Source organism: Tamandua tetradactyla, chromosome 6 (genome assembly GCF_023851605.1).
Source record: "Tamandua tetradactyla isolate mTamTet1 chromosome 6, mTamTet1.pri, whole genome shotgun sequence".
Lineage (NCBI taxonomy): Eukaryota > Metazoa > Chordata > Mammalia > Pilosa > Myrmecophagidae > Tamandua > Tamandua tetradactyla.
The window spans coordinates 20,415,109-20,419,820 of NC_135332.1; the positions used below are offsets into that span (position 1 = coordinate 20,415,109).

At 36.7% G+C, this 4,712-nt stretch overlaps 1 pseudogene; it reads left to right on the plus strand.

The window, feature by feature from the left end:
* The first annotated feature begins 1,016 nt into the window (after positions 1-1,016).
* On the plus strand, positions 1,017-3,695 carry LOC143685845 (protein ABHD18-like; annotated as a pseudogene).
* Positions 3,696-4,712: the final 1,017 nt, after the last annotated feature.

The following is a 4,712-nucleotide window of genomic DNA, read 5'->3' on the forward strand; positions in this document are numbered from 1 at the left end:
AGGCAAGAGTGCTTGCCATAAGACAATTATTGATTTTTTAAATTTGATCTTATATTCAACAACTGTAGTGAAGAGTTTTAGGCTTTCTTTTTAAATGATTGTATTCTCTACAAATAATGATGTTAATTCCTTTCTAATCTTTGTATAAAATCTGTCCTTTTTCCCTTTCTTAAGGCCTTGGCCTGGATCACCAATATTATGTTTTACAGTAGCAGCAATAATAGCAAGCATTCATTGCCTTATTCCCAAAAGAAAATGCATCTTAATTTTCTTGCTTGGCATTTTCTTTCAACTTAATGGTACCATCTAAAGCCACTGACACAATATATTAGTTTCCCTTGCTCATCTCATTGCCATTCCCAACAGAACTCCCACTTCAACTATCATTTATAACCATTGATACTGATACTTATCAATTACATTGATAATGCTAGTTTTTACTATTTTTCATCATAATTAGGTGTTAAAATATCTTATTATGAAAGGCATGTTGAGACTTCTGGGGCTGGATAGCAATGGTAGTAGCCTAATTCCAGATCATCCCCTCACCCTCAAAAAAAAAAAACATAAAATCAAGGAGAACAAGTAAAAACTACACAAGGCTCATGCCTTCATTGCAAGGAGAAAACCATAACTTCAAATTACCTTAAGTAGAGGGAAAAAATTTCCAACAGAGATCCTGCTACCACCACAAGCCTGTGGATACAGATAGCAAGGAAAGCAAAATAAGAACACTTCATGAGAAAGGCCTGAAGGGAGTAGAGCGCTTAGAGGAAGCACAGTCTCCAAAAAGAGAGTGAAATAATAAATGGCAAAATACTGAATGCAAGTTGAGAAGCCCTGACTTCAGGGACGGGACTTGAAAATATATGGGACCAGGGCGGGCCACGGTGGCTCAGCAGGTAAGAGTGCTTACCTGCCATGCCCAAGGACCTGGGTTCGATTCCCGGTGCCTGCCCATGTAAAAAAAAAAAAAATATATATATATATATATATATATATATATGGGACCAGAAGCAGCAACCTCAAAGAGGTAGTATTTCTAGGGAAGACTCAAATACATGAAGAGTTGATGGAAATTTAAGAAACCAGCAGAAAGAAGACAATTTCCCCTTTCCCCGAGGACAAAAAAAAATCCTCAAACCATGAAAGGGGGTGACTAACAAATGAGAGCAGCTCATACTTGGAATTCTGTCCATGATATGATTTGAAATAATCCACATCCATACAAAACTATTGCAAAAAGTCTAAAAATGTGAATTGAAGCTTTTCTCCTGATGAAAGGTCTCCCCAAAAAACCACCACTAAGCTGAAGAAAACAATACTTTAAAAAGTCCACGAAGGAAGGGGCGTGTCCAAGCGTCCGATTCCCTCAGGCTCAATGTCTGTGGCCTCTCTCGCTGCCTCGGTTATTGAATGGGCATAGCAGCTACCAGTGGGGCTCCTAGGGAAAGCGAGTGCGGTGAATCCTGGGAGCCAGATCGCTGGGAGACTTGGCAGGCTAGACAGCAGGCACCCACCTGGCAGCCAGTGAATGTTTGATTGCTACTAATGGGTGTGAACAAGTTAGATATTCTATACTGGAGACTTCTCACAAAACTTCTCAGAGGATGGGCAAGGCCAGAGGACCTCAAAAGGCTATTTGAATTCAGAAAAATGATTAGAAATCAAGGAAGATGCCAGAATCTGGTTTCAAGTGATTATCCAGTATATACTGATAAGATTGAAGAACAGTCAGACTGTAAGATACCAGATGGACACTTTGTTTCCCCTATGGCCCACTACATGCCTGATATCATGCCAGCTGAATCTGTTATTGCAAGGTTCCAATTTACTGTGCCTAAAGAATGAAGCAGCAAATAGAGACAGGTAGGTATTCATCTTGCTGGAACAGGAGATCATCAGTACAGGAGGCGATGAATAATAACGGCCCATGCTTTGATTAAAGAAGCCCAAATGGCTTCTTTGTTGTTAGAAAATTCTTAGTATGGCTGCAGGAAACACAAAGATCAAGTAAAGTCCAACGTAAAAAAACATGTCTGATCTTTTTTGTGATGGGAGGAAAACTTGTTTTAGAATCTGCAGCTCTCTTGCCCTGGCTAGAAAGGGAAGGTTATGTACCTCTAGGAATAACCACACTATTCATAGGAGAGCATATGGCTTCCTTAAGCAGTATCCAACTGGCTTAAGCCCATACCATTGGTTCCCTGTTTGTCTTGGCCCATGGTTGGGCTGGTTTGAAGCTATTAGGTGCCCCAGAAAAGCTGTGTCCCTTAATCCTCATTCAGTGTTACTGGGTGGGACCTTTTTGGTTATTCCGTGGAAATGTGACCGACCCAATTGTGAGTGGTACCTTTTGATTAGGTAGTTTCCAGGGATGTGTGTCACCACCCATTCAAGTTAGAGTTGTTTACTGGAGCCCATTAAGAGGGAATCATTTTGCTTTAGAGCCACCGGAAACAACACACAGCCAGAGACCTTTGGAGATGCATAAAGAAAACACCCTCTGGGAAGCCATTGAAGAAGTCTATAGAGAGAGCTAGCAGACTTCGCCATGTGCCTTTCCAGGTGAGAGAGAAACCCTGAACATCACTGACCTTCTTGAACCAAGGTATCTTTCCCCGGATGGCTTAGTTTGGACATTTTTATAGTCTTGCCTTAGTTTGGACATTTTCACAGCCTTAGAACTGTAAACTTGTAACTTAATAAGTTCCCCTTTTTAAATGCCATTCCATTTCTGGTACATTGCATTCCCGCAGTTTTTACACACTGAAACAACAGTCTTGACTATGTGTGTACTGAATAAATCAATTAACTGGAGGAAAAACAGTATTATAACAGACAGTTTATGAAGAAATTATTCACATGCTTGAATATTGTGAAACAGATTTAAGATGGGACAAGAGTCTGTGAAACATTTCCCCAGCAAGCAGTTCAGACAAGCTAAATGATCTTACTCTAGCTTCCAGAACTTCAAAGTTAGATATGACTGATGAAGTTGTGTTCCAAAAACCTGCTGAATGCATTAATTCTAATAAAACTTCTGTTAGTGCCACAACAGAAGGACTCTTGTTACAAGATAACTCTAAGATGGAATGCTTCAAACACTTTAAACCAACAAAAGTAGTTATAGCAGTTGCAGCAGTCAGTCCAACTGTGTACTTAATAAAGAGCAAAGAATCTTTAATATTTATGAAATCGTCAGAAAGAATCTTTATAATTTAAGAAAAGAGTCATAGATGAATATACTCATGTAGCAAATTCCTCACTTCCAGTTGACCCAGGCCTAATAATGATTCAAGCCAAAGAAGTTGTCTATATTCCACGAACAGAAGTCTGAAGTCTACAAGAAATCTGGCCTGGTTGTGAAATAAATCCAGAAACTAGAAAGAGGTCATATTAGTGCATATCTTTTTAAAAAGGACTCTTCAAACAAGCCATCTCTGATGCATTTGAGTGCTTTCTGCACAAATATGCTAACTGATTGGATCCTATGCCAGCATGTTTCTGACAAGAGCAACTTTTATCCTATGATGATGAAGAACAAGCAAACAGCATTGTATATCTAAATTGCTACCAATTTAGTCTGGAATTCAGTGTGATGGATCAGTCAACTATAAGCCAATATATTTAAATATATTTTAGTCATTTTAAGCCAATATTTGGATTAAATCATGTTAAGTATTTTGTTATTGTTTTGTGGGATACAATATACTCAGTATCTTGTCTATTTGTTACTATTTATGAAAACTTAAAATTGATATTATTAAAAATTTATAAACTAAGTTTGTAGTTCCTAGCCTTTGTTATATGCTATCTATGCTATGTCTTCTTTGAATTGATTTAAGAAATGTATGCATTTCTTTTTTTGATACATAGTGAACTATAATCTTGTTTTCAACCATGGAAATAATTCTGCCATGGAAATATTTATGATTGGTAAAATCCATATTTTGATTCTAAAAGAAATCCCTATTGCTTTGTAAGTGCTTTTAATAATTAAAGTAGGCACTGAAATGCAGAAAAGATATATGACTTGACTAGATTTTAAAATTTTGTCAAATACTAGGTTTTAAAAAATCTAACATACTTCCCCTAATTGAAAAGTTTCAATTCACACAAAATGGAAATAATGAAATACTTATTGCATTAATTGATAGATACCACGTCTAACATTTTCTTACATACTTACTGTACTAGGTGGCACCTGGGTATGCTGAACATCTACCTTTATTTAGGCCCTTCATTTAGGATTTAGCAAAATCAGTGCTTCACAGCTTTGGCTTTTTAGTTACAGATATTAATAGCCACATATGAAACAGATTTATTCCATTATCACTTTATTTTACGGGAAGGAGAAAGTTTTATACAATAACTACTAGATTTTTTAAAATTGGGAGAATGTGGCAAGATTTGGTGCTTTTTATACAAAACTTCAGAGACTGAGGCTAAAATATTAAAAAAAGAAACTAGAAAATATATTTGGGTATTATGTGAAGGTTTGGAGTTAATGTGTTTGAGGTTTTTTGGGGGGGGGAAACCTGTTTCCTATGAATGACATTTAAACATTTTTTTCTTAGTCTGATGAAGAAAAATGAATTATAACATGCCTTTTTATAGCCTTTTTGTGCCTCCATCATCTTAATTTTTAAAACTTTCTAAAAATTAATATGAAGTCATTGATGGCATACAAGGTAATACCTTCTTTATAC